Here is an 18,553-nt window from a genome sequence, read left to right on the forward strand (position 1 = left end):
CTGCACTGGGCACTCCTCTGACCCACGGACCATTACATACAAGTTAAAGCAAATGCAAGTTATTTAATCAACAATTAATTTTAAAAAGAATAATGAAAAATGGGAAGGTTAAAGGAAACACGTCAACCCGCTCTGTGACAGGGAACATCACAAACCGTGTCTCTAGAATGTCCGGGCAGTTCACAGTCTGTTCCTTGTAAGTCCCAGGCCTTCTTCTCAGGCCCTGGCTGTGCTGTAGGGATGCTGTGGGTTGGATACTTGCTCTGGTGGTGGCCACACACTCTCAGGCTCTAGGTGGCAGGACCCTTTTCCCCAGCATTGTCCCTGCCCTGCCAGGGTTATGATCCAAGCCTGGCTTGCAGAGCCTCCTGGCTGAGGTGTCTCCCTGTGCTGGGCCCGTTGCCCAGGGACCCCCTCGCTCTTCCCAGCTGCTCACCACACCCAGCTCCAGACTGCTCCAGCCCCAGCCCCAGCTCCACCACTCTGCCTCAGCACGGCTGCTGCTGCTCTGCCTCCAGCTGTCTGGGCTGCTTCTCTGGCCCCTCTGCCTCTGGTTGCCACAGCTCCACTCCCGGGACAGGTCCGCTCTGCAGGCTGGCTCCATGACTCTGCTCCCAGCACTGATCTGCCCTGTGGGCTGCCCCTCTGGCCCTGGCCCCTGCAGCTCTCCTCCCAGGGCAAGTCTGCTCACTCTGTGCCTCTGGCTTTGGGGCTGCAGCTCTGCTCCCAGGACAGGGTCTGCTCTCTCTGGATCTGGCACAGCTCTGCTCCCCAACTCAGCTTGGACCCCTGCTTTCTCCTTAGCTCGGCCCAACTCTGTCTGATCCAGGCAAATCCAGCTCACGCGGAGGATGTGACCTCCCTGGCCTCCTGACTCCCTGATTAGCCTGCCCGCCCTGTCACTCAGGCTGACCTGGAGCATTCCTGGGAACTATCAGTCTCAGGGTCCTGATTTCCCATAGACCCTTCCCCTTTTAGTACTGGGAGTTAGCCAACCAAAACACCCCCACTGAATGTTAATAAGGGGGCAACAGTCCCCTTACGCTAGCAATGAAAATGAAAGGAGCACTAGGATAGACTGGCTGCAAATATTTTTATCACCAGGCATGTAATTTTCTGGCCAGCTAGTACAACTTCCATTCTTGCTACTACTGGTGGAACAGTACTAGTGTGAGAATTGCCTAAACTTTTTTGCATTGACAAGGCAATTGACTTATTGTCCCATGCATCTCCAAGCCCTCACAGTGGCCAGGGAATCTGTGCCTGATGGACATCTCCTGTCACTCAGGTAGGGTGACCAGATGTCCCGATTTAATAAGGACAGTCCTGATAGTTGGGGCTTTTTCTTATACAGGAACCTGTTACCCTCCACCCCCTGTCCCAATTTTTCACCCTTGCTATCTGGTCATCCTACACCCAAGGCAAGCCAAGGAAACTGCACCTGGGGGGCACCTGTGAGTCCAATCTAGAGCTAGAAGAAATGTAAAACTTGGATAAAAACCTGTCCCCACTGAAGTGAGTAGCCAGCTTTGCCATTGACCTTAACAGAGCCAAGATTTCACACCCCTGGGTCCAAGCAAGAACATGTGAGCTGCGCACACTGACTTTAGTCAATCTGGTATATCTACACTTAAAATGCTATAGCAGCACAGCTATGCCATTATCATGCTTCAGTACAGACACCACCTATGGGACAGGAGGGGGTCTTCCCACTGGCACAGATAATCCATCTCCCCTGGAAGCAGTAACTAGGTCCATAGAATAATTCTTCCATCAACCTGGTGCTGGCCACAAGGGATTTAGACTGGCTTCATACACCACCCAGGGGTGTGGATTTTCCCACCCACCTAATTTTTTAGTGTAGACCAGGCCTAAATGCGTTGAACAGATGGGAAGACTCCCGTCAGGACAGGAGAGCTGTGTGACTACAGCTCTGGCGCAGCTTAAGCTAAAGAGCCCTGAACGGCCGTTTGCTGGAGGTGGTGTTAGTTTGAAAGTTGTGACCGTTCAAACGCAGCCACTCGCCTCAGCTTTCGTTTAGAACTGAACGTTCTGCGGCCGCCGGTTGGCTGCCGGGTCTCAGCGGCGCATGCGCGACACGGGTTGCGTTGCGTCTTTGCCTTCCTTCCTCTCCTCCTTCCCCGAGGGAGCCTCTGATAGGACGGGGGCGGGGGCGGGGTTTAGGGGCTAGTAGCGGGCTGGGAAACCTAGTAAGGAGGGTGTCAGTGGCTGCCTGAGGGGAATCTTGTGCGGGCGAGGTGAGTTTCCCTGCAAACCGTGGGGGGAGGGGCATGGGGAAGCCGAGCGGGGCTGGTGGACGGGGCTGTGTGGCCTGGCGTTTGTAAAGGGATTAACGGACGGGCAGGACTAAAGCACTGCGGATTGTGGGGCCCTTAAAGGGGAAGGCACTGGTCAGGCTGCGGGCAGTAGCCCCTACCCCCATTGCTCTAGCGGGGGCTAGCTAAAGACGGGCCTTAGACCGGGTACCTGTGCCCTGGCAGCGCGGTGTAATTGTCTGGTGAGGGTCAGCTGCCGCCCCTTCTTCTCCGGGTGCTGCTGGCCGGACTCCCGCGATGTGGTCTCCTGGCGCTGCAGGGCACGTCGCTTGCCCTCTCCGTGTCTGTGGGGATAATGGCTCCTTCATAGGAGGGTCTGGTGTAAAATGTCTGAATTAAAGTAACTTGTGCTAATAAACATGCTGAATGTTTATAAAGGTGTCTTGAGGTTTTTGTCTGGAAGGCGTTGTGTGCATTGAAAGTGTTTCTTGCTAAAGTTACAGTTGAACTGGGACAGAAAACCACAACTTCCGATGAAGTGAGCTGTAGCTCAGGAAAGCTTATGCTCAAATAAATTGGTTAGTCTCTAAGGTCACTAATACTCCTTTTCTTTTTGCTGGTAAGTGATACTTCTGCTGCCTCTACCCTTCACAGTGGGTATGTCCGGTTTCCCCTCCCTTTTTAATTACAAAAAGGATTTAATTGTACCTTATATTCCTGTAGTACTATTAATCAGAAAGTGCTTCAGAAACTACTGACCCCAGCAGTTCATTTGATGCTGCTGTGACAGCTCATATTGAGTAAGGGCAGTCAGGCTTTTTAGTAGTCCTCCTAAAATGCACCAGTTCTGAGGGGGAGAAGAGTTGTGGTTGAGAAGGGCTGATGGTTCCTAGTCAGTGTGTTTGGATCCTTTTCTTTCTTCAGCTGGAGCTACTGAGACCACTGGTTGGACAAGAAAGCTCAGGGAGTCAGGGTCTGCTGCTCTCCTCTGACTCCCAGGCCAGCTGATTGCTGAGCAGGTTGGAGCTAAGGGTTGTGCTCAGCACAGGCTCCAGCAGTGTGTTCTCCCCAAGCAGGAATATCCTTTGTGTGGAAAAAACTAGGACTTGTGGGGGACAAGATGGTTGAGGTCATATCGTTATTGGACCAACTTAAAAGATATTACTTCACCCATGTTGTGTCCCTAATATCCTAGGACTGACATAGCTACAACAACACTGCATAGAATTAGAGGGGTCCTTATAAGGCTGCCTGATTCTGCACTATTTCCCAGAGATGAGGGATGTCCTGATTCTTATTTTCTACTATTCTATATTTGTATCTTTCAGCAAATTATGTCATTTCGTTATTCACCCCTTCTTCCAGGTTATTAATATAGACATTAAGCAGCAGGAGTTGGATTCACAAAAAGGACTTAGTTATTGCAGTGCTGAGCATTGCAATGCCTAAACCCCTAAGTACCCTGCCTTTCTGTGGAATTCACAGCCTTGAGGTAGGTGCCCAGGCATATAGGGAACAGTTGTGTGGTTAAGGCTATGTCTACGTTGTACTTTCATTGTTAAAACTTTTGTTGCTCAGGGGTGTGAAAAAACAAAAAACAATCCCGAATGACAAAAGTTTTAACGACGAAAAGTGCCAATGTGGCCCAGGGCCATCCTTAGGATTTATGGTGCCCTACGCAGTATTATTAAACTGATGCCCTTATGCTCCATTGAAAGTGGTCCCCAGCCGGCGCTGCTGACCTCAGTATGTCAAGGGGGCACAGCCATCACCCCCACCCACGGACCCTAAGAACACCCCCCCCCAATTGCTGACACACACTGAGCTTCCTATGCAGCAGATGCTGTGGCAGTGACTCAAGACAGGCTTCGTGCTGTCACATGGAGGCTGCATCTTGCCAGAGCCCTTGGCCCTCCTGCAGCCCCTAGCAACTCCTGGCTCACCACGAGCGTTTTGAAAAGACATACCAAGCAGTAATAACAGCAATAATACAAGAACGTGTGTGTGAGAGAGACTGTGTATGTGTGACTATGTGACAGAGTGTGTGTTGGGGAGTGTGAGACAGTCTGTATTGGGGGACTGTGACTCGTGTGAGGCAGAGTGTATGTGGGTGTGAGAGCCAGTCTGTGTGTGTTAGGGAAGTGTGAGAGACAGTGAGCGCACTGTCACTTTGAGCCCCGCCCCCCCCAAACTCACATGGAAGTTTCACTCCTCTTGTCCTGGCGCCTGCTGGAGACCAAGCGGCGCAGGCAGTGTCCAGGGAGGAACTGTGCTCCGGGTGGTGGTGGGCTGGGTCTGCGCTGTCCTAGGCTCCCCAAGGCTGGGTCGGACTCTGCAGAGCTGGAGGCTGGGGCCCTCAGCTGGCTGGCTGAGGAGTGAGCAAGTGAGGGAAAGGGTGGGGAGAAGCCTGTCGGCCCAGCGCGGGGGAGAGGCCGGAAAAAAGAGGATTCCAGCTGTAGCCAGCAAGGGGAATGGTGCCCCAAATTTTCGGGTGCCCTACTCAGCCGCGTATGCCTAGAGATGGCCCTGGTGTGGCCTTCGTCAGCGGGAGCCACTCTCCTGTAGATGAAGCTACCGCCCCTCGTTAGGGGTGGTTTTATTTTGTCCTCAGGAGAGCTCTCTCCTGGCGACAAACAGTGGCTACACTGCTTATCTTACAGTTGCATGACTGCAGCAGCACAGCCATGCCATTGCAAGGTGCACAGTATAAACTTAGCCTAAGAAAGGAATTCAGAGAAGCCAGCAAGAAGGAAGCTGACTAAACTGGCCTGAAGTGAAAAGCGGAGGAGAAAGTGGGGCTTAAATACTGGATTTCCATTGATCTGGCCTTAGCTACCTGACTGAGAGGCTGGAGGGAGGTGGCTGTCTGTGCTCAGGATTCACAGCCATGGACTTTTTCTTGGAGTTAGGCATCTATCCCATATTAGCTTTGTTTTGGGGGTGGGGCAGGGAATAGTGAGAGAACACCACCCTATTATAGCCAATAGTACAGTGGTTAAATCCCTTGCCTGGGAGTGGGGAGACTTGTCTTAACATCCCCACTCTGTTGGATTTGGAGCAGGGAGTGGAACCCAGGTTTCCCAGGAGAGTGCCCTCACCATCAGGCTATTAGGTATTCTCTGGTTGGCCTCCCTGAAATCTCTCATGTAGAAGCTGTTCCATTTTGTATACATATTTACTGTGTGATAGATACTTTCTTGCTATTTTTATGACTCTATAGCTCAGTGGTTAGAGCCCTCACCTGGGATGTGGACACTGGGCTATTGGGTACAATGGGGTGCACACACAGGGGAGATGATGCCCAGTCTGAGAATCCTCTTGGGGTTTAGGCATGAGCTAGGGCACCAAGTAGCTTGGCATCAGGATGTAGGCAGTTTTGTGCATGCCCACCAGCAGAAACTTACATGCCTATAGTGTAAGGTGGCAGCTGAGCAGTGGTTTTGTGAATGTCAGTGGTACCTAAATGTTGGATTTGTGTACATGAGGAGGTCAGTAGTGGCTTAAGTCCCTTGTGAATCTAGCCCTTGTCCTACCAGTACCCTGATTCCTGGGGTACCCACTAATGTATTTTGATTTCACTATCTCTTGCTTCATAGTTAGCAAGTTTCCTTAACAATATCTGGTGATGTACTCTTATCAGAAGGTCTTAGAAAAAGTCTAAATAACACTATATCCGCCAGTTCTACTTTGTTACTATTTTGTTAGTTGTTGAAACAATTTTAAAGTTCCACCTTCTTTGGTTAGCCCAGGACTCTAAATTCAAATTCTTATTTATTTATGGTAGCACCTATTATGTACTAAATACATTTCAAACACTGAAGAAAGATTGTGGCTTCTCTGCAGAGCTCACAATTTAAGGACACCCTTAAGGACACAATTTAAGGTTAAGGAAAGGAGACTAAGAACAAAAATAGTCAGTTTATACACAAGTTAATTTGATTCACTGGAAGCGATATGAACTGCTGGTGCTTGGCATCTTGCTGAAAAGTGGTATCACAAGTGATACCAGCACTGTGGGAAACTCTTTGAGGCAAAGCTCCACTAGTTTTAATGAATGTGAAATAGGGAATATGTTATTAAGAGATGAGACTGAGAATAGGCTTTTTGAGAATAGGCTTTATTACCTTTTTGCTTGAAGTGACCTGAAAATGAATATGACCATCTGTTTGCTCCTTTATCCCCTTGCTTTTTACAACAGAAATGCAGGTCTTCCCTATCCTGAAAGATTGTATGGCCTTATCTACACTAGGAATAGTTTTGAAAACTTTCTTACTGTGCCTAACATTAATTCAGAGGATCATAGAAATTTATGGCTGGAAGGGACCTCCAATAGTCACAAAGTCCAGCCTCCTGCACTGAGGCAGGAACAAGTAAACCTAGACAAGTGTTTGTCTGACTTATTCTTAAAAACCTCCAATGATGACAGTTCCACAACTTCCCTTGGAAGCCTATTCCAGAGTTTAACTATCCTTGTAGTTAGACAGTTTTTCCTAATATCTAACCTAAATCTCCCTTGCTGCAGATTAAGCCCAGTATTTCTTGCTCTACCTTCAGTGGACATGGAGAACAATTGATCACAGACCTTTTTATACAACCCGTCAACTTATTGGAAGACTGTTATCAGATCCTCCCTCACTACACATGCCCACATGTAATCTTTCTTCATAGGTCAGGTTTTCTAAACCTTTGATCATTTTTGTTGCTCTCCTCTGGACTCTCCAATTTATCCATATCTTTCCTAAAGTGTGGCAGTCAGAATTGAACACTGTACTCCATCAGACCAGGTAGTAATAGAGAACTTTAACTACCCAGGCAGCCATTGGAAAAGTAATATGATCAAACAAAATTTAAAATAAGTTCTTGGAATATATTAGGAACAACTTTTTTATTACAGAAATTGGAGGAAGAAACTGGGGCAAAGCCATTTTAGACTTAATTTGGATCAAAAGAGAAGAATTGGTAGTAAACCTGAAGGTGGAAGACAATTTAGGTGAAAGTGATCATGACATGATAGATTTCATGATCCTAAGGTAAGGAAGGAGTCAGAGCAGCAGAATAAGGACAATGGACTTCAAAAAAGCAGACTTTAACAAACTCAGAGAACTGGTAGGTAAGGTCCCAAAAGAAGAAAATCTAAGGAAAAAAGGAGTTCAGGAGTATTGACGGTTTCTCAAGGAGATAATATTAAAAGCAAAACTGCAAACTATCCCAATGCTAAGGAAAGATAAGAATAGTAAGATGCCAATATGGCTAGATCAGGAGCTCTTTAACGACCTGAAAATCAAAAAGGAGTCCTACAAAATGTGGAAACATGGATGAATTGTTAAGGAGGAGTACAAAAGAATAGCATAAGCATGTATGGGGCAAAATCAGAAAGGCTAAGGCACAAAATGAGTTTACAGCTAGCAAGCGACATAAAAGGCAATAGGAAGAGGTTCTTTAAATACATTAGGAGGAAGAGACAGATGAAGGAAAGTGTAGGTCCTCTAATTAGCAGGGAAGGAGAGCTAATAACTGATTACTTCAAGAAGTTTCAGAGTAACAGCCGTGTTAGTCTGTATTCGCAAAAAGAAAAGGAGTACTTGTGGCACCTTAGAGACTAACCAATTTATTTGAGCATAAGCTTTCGTGGGCTACAGCTCACTTCATCGGATCCGATGAAGTGAGCTGTAGCTCACGAAAGCTTATGCTCAAATAAATTGGTTAGTCTCTAAGGTGCCACAAGTACTCCTTTTCTTTTTACTTCAAGAAGGCTAAGGTGTTTAATACCTATTTTGTTTCAGCTGCACTAAAAAGGCTAATGGAACTAGATACTTCACACAATTAATATCTACAAGGGGGAAGGAACATAAGCCAAAATAGGAAAAGAACCAGCTAAAGAATATTAGATAACTTAAATGTATTCAAATCAGCAGGACTTGATGAAATGCATTGTAGGGCACATAAGGAACTAACTGAAGTATCTCAGAAATATACTGAAACAAATTATTAAAAAATCAATTTGTAAGCACCTAAAAGGAAAATAGGATTACAAGGAATAGCCAGCATGGATTTATCAAGAACAAATCATGCCAAACCAACCTAATTTCCTTTTCTTAACAGAGTTACTAGCTTGGTGCATAGAGGGGAAGCAGCAGACGTGATATATTTAAATTTTAGTAAGGTTTTTGGCACCGTTCCATGTAACATTCTCATAAGCAAACTAGGGAAATGGCATCTACAGGAAATTACTGTAAACTGGGGCCACAACTGATTGCAAGAGAGTACTCAGAATAGTTATCAGTGGTTTGCTGTCAAACTGGAAGGGTATGTCCCTGCAGGGGGGTCAGTTCTGGATCCAGTACTAGTCAATATTATCATTAATGACTTGGGTAATGGAGTGGAGAATATGCTGATAACATTTGCAGATGACACCAAGGTGGAAGGAGTTGCAAAGGACAGGATTAGAATTCAAAATGACGTTAATGAATTGAGTTGAACAAGATGAAAGTCAATAAAGTCCAGAATACTTCACTTTGGAAGGAGAAATCAAATGCACAACTATAAAATGGGGAATAACTAGCTAGGTGGTAGTACTGCTGAAAAGGATGGGGTTATAATAGATCGCAAATTGAATATGAGTCAACAGCGTGATCCTGTTGCAAAAAAGGATAATATTCTGGGGTGTATTAACAGGAGTCTTGTACATAAGACACAGGGAGGTAATTGTCCCCATATACTCGGCACTGGCAACCCTATCATTCAGGTGAACTGCTGTTAGCAACATAGGGTCCCTTAATGAAGGGAGACTGCTGGTAACCTATATTACAGACACCAGTTCAGCTGAACGGTGAAAAACTTTTGAATATATTCCTAACACAGATGTAAGAGAGAGAAGATTGAGGTAATATTTTTTTATTGGACCAGCTTTTGTTGGTGAGAGGGACAAGCTTTCAAGCTACACAGAGCTCTTCCTCTGGGGAAGGTACTCAGAATGTCACAGCTAAATACAAGGTCGAAGGGATAGTTTAGCACAGGTAGATAGCACATATTCTAAGCCAGCGGTTCCCAACCTTTCCAGACTACTGTATCCCTTTCAGGAATCTGATTTGTCTTGCCTACCCCAAGTTTCACCCCCCCTTAAAAATACTTGCCTACAAAATCAGACATAAAAATACAAAAGTGTTACAGCACACTGTTACTGAAAAATTGCTTACTTTCTCATTTTTACCATATAATTATATAATAAATTGACTGGAATATAAATATTGTACTTACATTTCAGTGTGATACTTGAGCCTGTTTTTTCACTTTTGAGTCTTGTCTGATGCCCAAGCCCTGCCACCTGGGGCTGAAGTATGTAACTTAGTTTCGTGTGAGCCCCCTGTGGTGTGAGGCCCTGGGCAGTTGCCCTGTTTGTCACCCATTAATGCCAACCCTGCACTTGTGACCCCCTAAACCTGTCCTATGGACCTCCCCCCCCCAGGGGCTGCAACCTCCAGGTTGAGCAACGCTGATCTAGATGAGTTGAGTGCTCCCTGGAAGACCTCTGAGTATCCGTGGGGTACACGTACACCTGCTTGTGAACCACTGTTCTAAGCGGCCATTCAAGATGAAGTGGCCTATTAACCCCTGTAGTCATAGGACAAAAACAATGGTTAATGGATTACAGATTGTTGTAATAAACCATAAATCCAGTGTCTTTACTAAGACCATGATTTTTAGTGTCTAGCAAACTTATGAATTTAAGCTCACAGGCTTGTCTTTTGAAAGTGTTGTGCAGGTTTCCTTTGAGGATGAGGACTGATAAGTCAGATTTAGAGTGATTGCTTTGTGAAAAGTTTTCACCCACAGGTGATTTTATCTTTTATCATTTTCCTGTATGAGTTCATTGGAGAGCATAGTGATGGTCTGTTTTCACCCACATAGGACAGTTGCCAACTTTCATGCGGTAAATAAGCACCCTGACTTTCACAATAAGCCAAAAATCAAGGTAACCCCATTTCAAAACAAGCCAATCCCTAAGAACCTCAAAATTCTATGTGACTAGATCCCCCGGCGCGCAGTCTGGAACTGTGGTGGGCCCATTGTGCACCCCCTAACTCTCTTCCCCCCTTGCCCCGGCTTGCTGGGAGCCGATTTAAAAAAAAAAAAAAAAAAAAAAAGAAGCAACAAGCTACAGGCCAAAAACTAGCCAACAAGCAACTCACAAGCTAATTAAGATAAAATCAAGCCCAATTTCTGCGTGTTTTTGGTGGGTTTGGCATGTCTGCCACATAGTTGTTGTTGGGGCATTTAGTGCACAGGATGAGATACAGCACGTTACTCCCTGGGGAATTCTGTGCCACTGCACAATGCAGAACATTAATTGTGTGCAGAATTTCATTTTTTCCAGCAGAATTGGCACTGGCTGCTGCTAGGGGCTACTGGCTTTGGGAGAGCCCAGCTCCCCAGCTTGCTATGTGGGAGGCACAGGTGGGCTGCTGTTCCTGAGTTTGCCAGCCCTGCTTGGTCACATGGTGCTGCAAAGCCTCCTCCCTGTGTGGCAGTTGCTGGAGCCAGGGAGAGGCAGGAGGAATAGATGGCATCTGCAGGAAGGAACTCCTGCTTTCTGGGAGGGGAAACTGAGCGTAAGGGGGGAGCCTACCGGGGAGGTGTGATTCGAGGTGTTCTGGGGGTGATCGAGCCCCCCACCATCAACAAGTATGGGTTGTCTCTGCCTGGTGGGACAGTAACAAAGCTGCGTGGAACGGAGCCTGCAGCTGGGCTCTTGGGGGAACGGGAGGAGGTGTGGGTGTCTGGACTGGGGTGGGGGGACCCTGTACAGCCCACTCCAGCACCACCCAAATACTCTCTTCCAGTACACACACACCCCTCCAGCATCCCCAAATGCCCCCTCCCAGTACACACACCCTCTAGTGCCCCAAATACCCCCTCCAATACCCCCCCCCAGCTTCTCCTCCTGGTAGTATCCTCTATTTGGGAACTTGAAATATGGTAATCATATGGGGGCAAAACAAAAAAATGAGAATCGACTAAAAGACTGGAGGGGCAGAGTTTTGTCCCAAGATGTGCCCAGCTGGCACACGTGACACACCCAGACTGACGTGCCCGACAGAAGCATAACAGAGAAACAGGAACTGGGTTGTCATAGGAATTTCTTTAACTCTACTCCTGGTGGAATCTTTTTTGTCGTCTGTATTGTTACAGACATACTTCCTGACAGATATTTTGAAATAAATTACCAAAATAATTGAAGCTGTTGTGATTATATTGTATTATTTTGACAAATAAGGTATACAGAATTTTAAAATATTGTGTACAGAATTTTTAATTTTTTGGCACAGAATTTCCTCGGGAGTAACACATATTGTGATATTGTGACCAGATCCTAGTGGGGAGCTAGTTATGATCACTCAGTCAGGGTGAACTGCAAAGAATGGGGCAGACAATCTGCATAAAGATGGTGGACATTCCAGTACTGATATTTACCAAGCCAGTATAAAACAGCTTCTTTTATTACCTTACTGGTTACTCAGAAGTCCAAACAACACAGTTCTCTTAAGGTGATCCAGCCTCAGGCCTCCATCCAGCTATCCACATCAAATATGATGAACGTTTCTGTAAATCTTATTTCATCATTTAAAATAAAAGGTTCCACCAATCCCAAAGGATCGGACACGTTACCTGCCAGATTATTGAATATTCCAGATCTTACCCAAATATATGCTACAGCCAATTCTTAATAACTAAACTTTATTAAAAAACAAAAGAGAGATGGTATGGTTAAAAGATCAATATACATACAGACATGAGCTCAGTTCATTTAGGTGCAGATTCATAGTGGAGATCGTGAGCTTTGTAGTTGCAAAAAGTTTTTTTAGAAATAGTTCATAGGTTATAGTCCAATGCCCAAATATCATATTCAGGGCGTACCAGCATAACTGGGACCTCAGTCTTGTGACTCAAACTTCCTCTGATAGCCTAAGCAGATCTGAGATGACAGAATCAGGACCCAAGGATCTTTCATACAATTTCATGTCTTTTGACAAGTTGGGAGTTCAAAAGGTAATTAGCATGACTTTGAAGGAGGTCCATCACCAGTACTTAGCTATAGAATTAACAAGGCAATTTGCTTGTTCCTCCACCATTCACAGATTATTTGCTATACATTTCAGAGAGAGATCCCATGTTTACAATTCATTTAAAAATAGGATGTTCTTTTGACCTCTGAATTATCAGAATACATAGTCATAGCATAGACAGGGAGTGTTGATTACATTTTTGACCCTACCCATACATATGTAAATACACAAAAACACAAACATTATCTCCGCACATGTCTTTTGAGGGTTATTTATTTGGCAGGATATTTAACCCTTTCTAGCCATGCGTCACAAGGACTCATGGGCCTTGAAAGGTGTGTTGTGGCGGGTGTTGATCATTATAGCAGTGGAGATAAGTCTGGAAGTTTTGCATCTGTTGTTCTGACAGGGTCTGGTGCCACTTTGAGTTGGTGGGTCCTGGTCTGTCAGGAGCTTGTTTCTGATGATGAGCTTGGAGAGGTTGGGGGGGGGGTTGTTTGAGGGCCAGAAGAGGGGGTTCAGGAAAGATTTCTTTCAGGATAGGGTCACCATCAAATACAGGTTGTAGTTGTTTGATACCCCACATAGGTTCCAGTGTAGGGTGGTAGGTGACAACTGTGTGGTTGGAGAGGGTTTTATTTCTGTATTTAAGCAGGTTTTCTCAGGGTATTTGGGTGGCCCATTTAATGATGCAATCTTCTTCTTTGGTGGAGTGTCCTTATTTTATGAAGACAGTTTTGAGTGGCTTGAGATGTATATTCTAGACATTCTCCTGAGAGCATATTCTGTGGTATCTGAGTGCTTGGCTGTAGATAACAGATTTCTTGGTGTGTTTGGGGTGGTTCCTTAATCACCACACCTACCTTCATAGATCCAGTATACTATTTAGTCATGGAAGTCATGGATTCCGTGACTTTACTGGACCTCCGTGACTTCTTTGGCTTCAGCTGTCAGCTGCTGAAGGTCAGCTATTATCAGCAGGAGAAAAAAAACTTTTGTAGTGATAATCAGGATGGCCCACTTCAAACAGTTGACAAGACAGTGTGAGTAACAGTAGGGGGAAAATTAGCATGGGGAAATAGTTTTTAGTTTGTGTAGTGACTCATCCACTCCCAGTCTTTATTCAAGCTTAATTTAATGGTGTCTAGTTTGCAGATTTATTCCAGTTCTGCAGTTTCTCATTGGAGTCTGTTTTTGAAGTTTTTTTTGTTGAAGAATTGTGACTTTTAGGTCTGTAATTGAGTGTCCAGGGAGGTTGAAGTGTTCTCCAACTGGTTTTTGAATGTTATAATTCTTGACGTCTGATTTATTTCCATTTATTCTTTTGCATAGAGACTATTCGGTTTGGCCAATGTACATGGCAGAGGTGCATTGCTGGCACATGATGGCCTATATCACATTGGTAGATGTGCAGGTGAATGAGCCTCTGATAGGACCTAATCACATCAGCCACACTATGATGGTGTTCCTTGAATAGATATGTGGACAGAGTTGGCAACTGACTTTGTTGCAAGGATAGGTTCCTGGGTTAGAGTGTTTGTTGTATGGTATATGGTTGCTGGTGAGTATTTGCTTCAGGTTGGGGGGCTGTGTGTAAGCGAGGACTGGCCTGAGTCAAACTGAATTTTTGGATCTCAGAGAACTGGATGAAGTGTTCTTCCAGAACTAGATGAGGTGTTCTGGATAAGCTACTCCGGGGGAAATTCTGCACACAATATTTTAAAATTCTGCATATTTCATCAAAATAACACAATATAATCATGTCTGTTTCAATTATTTTGGTAATTTATTTCAAAATACCTTTCAGCAAGTATGTTTGTAACAATACAGACAACAAAAAATGATTCAGGAAATGTTTTTTGACAAATAGATTCCTTAGTAAGCATACAGAACTTTGAGTAATAATTAATTTACATTACAGTACAGAAATGTATTTCCCACACACCCCAGAAGCAGTCCAAAGGCTTGGGGGAGTCAGGAATAATGCAGAAGCTGAGGGTAAGGGAAGTAATTGCTGGGAAGGAGCCTGGGAGTGAACCTGGAGGGTTGTTTGGGTGTGGGAGGGAAAAGTATGGAACTGTTTTTTGGGGGGGAAGGATTATTAGGGGGTTGTGGATCATTCCTCATGCAGACCCTGATTGAACCCTAGTCTCTCCCGTTCAATTAGGCACATCTGCGCCTGTCCCCCATGCAGCCACCCATTGTCCCTATATGTCCCTGCATCCCCACCAATGTTCCCTCTAATTTTTTCCATCCATGTGTGGAATAAATTTTGTTTTAGGCACATACCTCGGTGCACATGTGAAACAAAACCTAGATATAATACATATTTTTAAAAAGTTACCATAGGGATAATTACTCCAGCCAGGACAGGTTAGGCATTTTAGAGCTCGCTACTCAAAGAATTACATTTAAGTGTAAGAGAAATAAAAATTATGAAATGCATAGACCAGTCAAAACACTAAAATAACACTTTGAAAGAATAAAATTACAGAGAATATATATGCATTGCAGGAAGTACCAAGAAGTAACAATAATAATAATACAAGTATGTGTTAGGAGGTGAGTGTGTGTGACACAGAGAAAGTGTGTGTGTGTGAGACACGTGGCTGGGAAAAGCTGTTTGCTGTCTCTTTAAGATACTCCCTGAAAGCTCTCCTGCTGTGTCCTGAGTCCTGTTGTCTCCCCTCCCCCATTCTGCGGAGATGGGAGGGGAGAGAGAGAGAGAGAGAGTGTGTGTGTATGACAGAGACTGTGAGCTGGCTGCTGGGGAAATCTCAGAAATAGTGCACTGTCTCCCTAAGAAAGGCACTGAGACACTCGGCACTCAGACCGCAGCAGATCCGAGTCCTCCTGAGCCAGCCTGTCCCCTCGGCCCTGTTCTGCGGAGATGGGGTGCCGGGGCAGGGGTAGGAGGACACCCTGACATCAGCACCTTTCTCCCTCCTTCACTTCCCCCCTCCCTCCGCTCTGCACTTCCAGCAGGAGGGTCCCAGGAGCAGCTGCAGGACTGAGGGACATGCGGGGAGGGTCACCTGAACACATGCTGCTGGCTGTGCACACTCTGATATCATATGTGGTGTGCCACGCGAGGCTCCGGATGCGATCCCTGCAGCAATGGCTAGCGACGGTCTACTCCCAGTCCAGGAACCACCTGGAGAAGGTTGTCACCATCTCTGTGACAGTACTTACCACGCTGCAATGGTGAACTGACCCCGGAAAAGTCCTGGAAGGAGTTCCCTTCATCAGCGCTCCTCACTCAGTCAAGTTGGTTTAGGATGCCTCGGATCAGGGACGCACCTCGGCACCCTCTAGACCCAAGGTATGTGGTTCCCAGAGGAGTCAATGCTACACATAAATGTCAAAGAGCTTAGGGCAGTGCACGGAGCATGCGTGGTCTTCTACCTTACCTGTCGGTCAGAGTGGCCAGAGTCCTCACGGACAACACAGCCTCAATGTTCTACATCAATAGGCAAAGCGGAGCGTGATCTTCAGCCCTTTGCCAAGAGGCACTCCGTCTCTGGGACTTCTGCATCAACCATGGAATCCATCTAGAAGTGTGTCACCTTCTGGGGGCCAGGAACATGCTAGCAGATCACCTAAGCAGGGACTTCTTCTCTCACCACGAGTGGGTGCTCCACCTGAAGGTAGCCGGCATGATCTTCCAAAGGTGGGGAACTCCCCAAGTCTCTTTCATCTATCAAGGTCCACTTGGCTGCTATTTCGGCCTTCCATCCTTTGTTCCAAGGCAGGTTGGTCTTCGCTTACATGATGGTGCGATTTTTAAAAGGTCTGGAGTGACTCTACCCTCAGCTCTGTGACCCAGGGGACTTAAATCTCATACTTTTGAGGCTCCCCGGCTTCCTCTTCAAACCATTGAGGTCTGTTTCTGGTAGCAATAGCATCTGCCTGTAGGGGCTCTGAGATTATGGCGCTTACCTCAGAGCCGACCTAGATGGTGTTCTACAAGGACAAGGTCTGGCTGCGGCTGCATCTAACCTTTCTGCCCGAGGTAGTTTCACAGTTTCATGCCAGCCAGGACACAAGATGAGCGTAGATTACACTCTCTGGATGTCAGGAGAGCGTTAGCCTTCTACCTCGAAAGAACTAAGCCGTTCCATAAGTCGACACAGCTGTTCATCACGGTAGCAGACAGAATGAAGGGCTGTCCAGTGTCCACCCAAAGAATTTCATCCACCTGCATCTGTTTCCGCTATGAAAAGGCGAATGTGCCTTCACTGGCGATTGTGACTGCCCATTCAACTAGGGAGCAAGCCTCATTGGTAGCTTTCCTGGCCAAGGTGCCAATCCAGGATATCTGCAGGGCTGCTACCTGGTCATCCATTCACGTTCCACTACGTGACTACCCAGCAGGCCTGGGATGATGTTGGCTTCAGCAGAGCAGTATTGCAAGCTGCACAACCGTGAACACTGGGCCCATCTCCAGCAATACTGCTTGTGAGTCACCTAGAACAGAATAGACATGAGCAAGCACTCGAAGCTGTAGCTCACGAAAGCTCATGCTCAAATAAATTGGCATCCGATGAAGTGAGCTGTAGCTCACGAAAGCTCATGCTCAAATAAATTGGTTAGTCTCTAAGGTGCCACAAGTACTCCTTTTCTTCACTCGAAGAAGAAAAATCAGTCACCTGCCTTTCGTAACTGTTGTTCTTCAAGATGTATTGCTCACGTCCATTCCATTACCCGCCCTCCTGCTCCTCTGTTGGAATTGCTGGGAAGAAGGAACTGAAAGGGCGTAGGGCCAGTGGTGCCTAATATACCAACGCATGAGCGCAGCACTCCAGAGGATGCCTCTGCTGGCCCTACAGATACCACTAAGGCAAAAATCTCTGACTATGCGCATGGGCGCACACACAGGTAGAATGGAATGGACATGAGCAACACATAAGAACAACGGTTACGAAAGGTAGATAACCCGTTTTTTCTTTAGAACATTTTATTGTCCATAAATACTAAAAAATAAAAGAATAAAAATTGTCTATTTGCAATATTTTTTTTCTTGTGTGACTTTTAAATTCTTCAATCCTTTATGTCTTACCTTCAATATACTTCCATGTACATTTCAATCATTATCAGGCAATTTGGGCCTTTATAGGGCAAATATTAATGAAGTTATGGACAAGAACCCTTCGTTGGTATATAGTCAAAATTGGTAGCTTTGGATGTGCCATAACAGAAAACTGCAGGGTTTCTTGCAAAGAATACTTAACACAAAGGTGTCAGGGTACTAGCTGTATAAATCTGCAGAGATTAAATAATGACCCTCTTGCTGGAATGAACACAATAATGTTCCTAACTATACAGCCCAGTAAGCATCTTGCTTATTTTTTGCTAACTCCCTTCCTGGAACTTGTTTGTCTTTCCCATCCCCTTTTCTTGGATCTTTTGGGCTCTCCTCTGATTTCTCTCTCCCCGCACCTCACCTCTTTACTTCAGCCCCTTGATGTCCAAACTTAACTACTCCTGCAGTTCCTTAACATTGCTGTCAGGAGCAGAGTGAAACTGAATATAGACATTACCTTTTGCTTCCTCAGTGTCTATAGAGGAAAGGCTCTGTGCAAGAGCAACTCAGACATGATCCTCAACTGTTGAGTCCTGGGAAAGCAAGCAGTACAGGAGAATTTTAAAAATGCATGATACCTTTGCCAAATGTCAGCACCAATTTCTTGGATAGTCTTTTGAAGTGTCTGACTGTAGTGACAGTAAAGATGGAGAAATTCATTCTCATATCTACCAGAGTTCTCCTTCATAGAACCCTTGAACAGTGGAATGTTGTGCTAGGGGATGTGCGTGCACGCCTAACTTGCAAGGTTCTGTAGCCATGTGACCACACTCTGTAGTGTTGATCTGTGTTGGCAGTACATGCTGAAAACAAAAGTTACTGTGGTAAATCCTTTTTTAAGTTTGTGAAACCTATTCACTAATAAGCAACTGCCAACACACTAAATCTCTGTTGCCTGGGAAACGTTCCAGGGTGTTTCTGTGGTAATGGGAATTTGGCTCCCTCTGGCTAGTAGCTGTATGGTTCTTGAGTTATTAAACAGTTTTGTCCTGAACTGAACACAGACCTACAGGTTGGTTGCACTTTTTACTTTTTTAGCTTGTAGCTATGAACAAACTAGGAAGAAACGTATTTGCTGGTGGTAGATGCTGTTTGTTTTCTGTATGTATTCTTTTTCATAGTTTGAGATG

General features: G+C 45.6%; 1 protein-coding gene across 4 annotated transcripts in view; it reads left to right on the forward strand.

Moving 5' to 3' along the window:
• Positions 1-2,182: 2,182 nt before the first annotated feature.
• Positions 2,183-18,553, forward strand: part of TRIM59 (tripartite motif containing 59) — a 56,814-nt gene continuing 40,443 nt past the window's right edge. The window contains exon 1 of one of the 4 annotated variants that reach the window (XM_084638693.1): positions 2,183-2,258. The gene's annotated coding sequence lies outside the window, so the exon portion shown is untranslated. The remainder of the gene's footprint in view (positions 2,259-18,553) is intronic. The other 3 variants (XR_014712937.1, XM_084638692.1, XR_014712938.1) reach the window with 3 other exon arrangements.

Source organism: Lepidochelys olivacea (assembly GCF_965140295.1).
Source record: "Lepidochelys olivacea isolate rLepOli2 genome assembly, chromosome: 9".
Taxonomy (NCBI): Eukaryota; Metazoa; Chordata; order Testudines; family Cheloniidae; genus Lepidochelys; species Lepidochelys olivacea.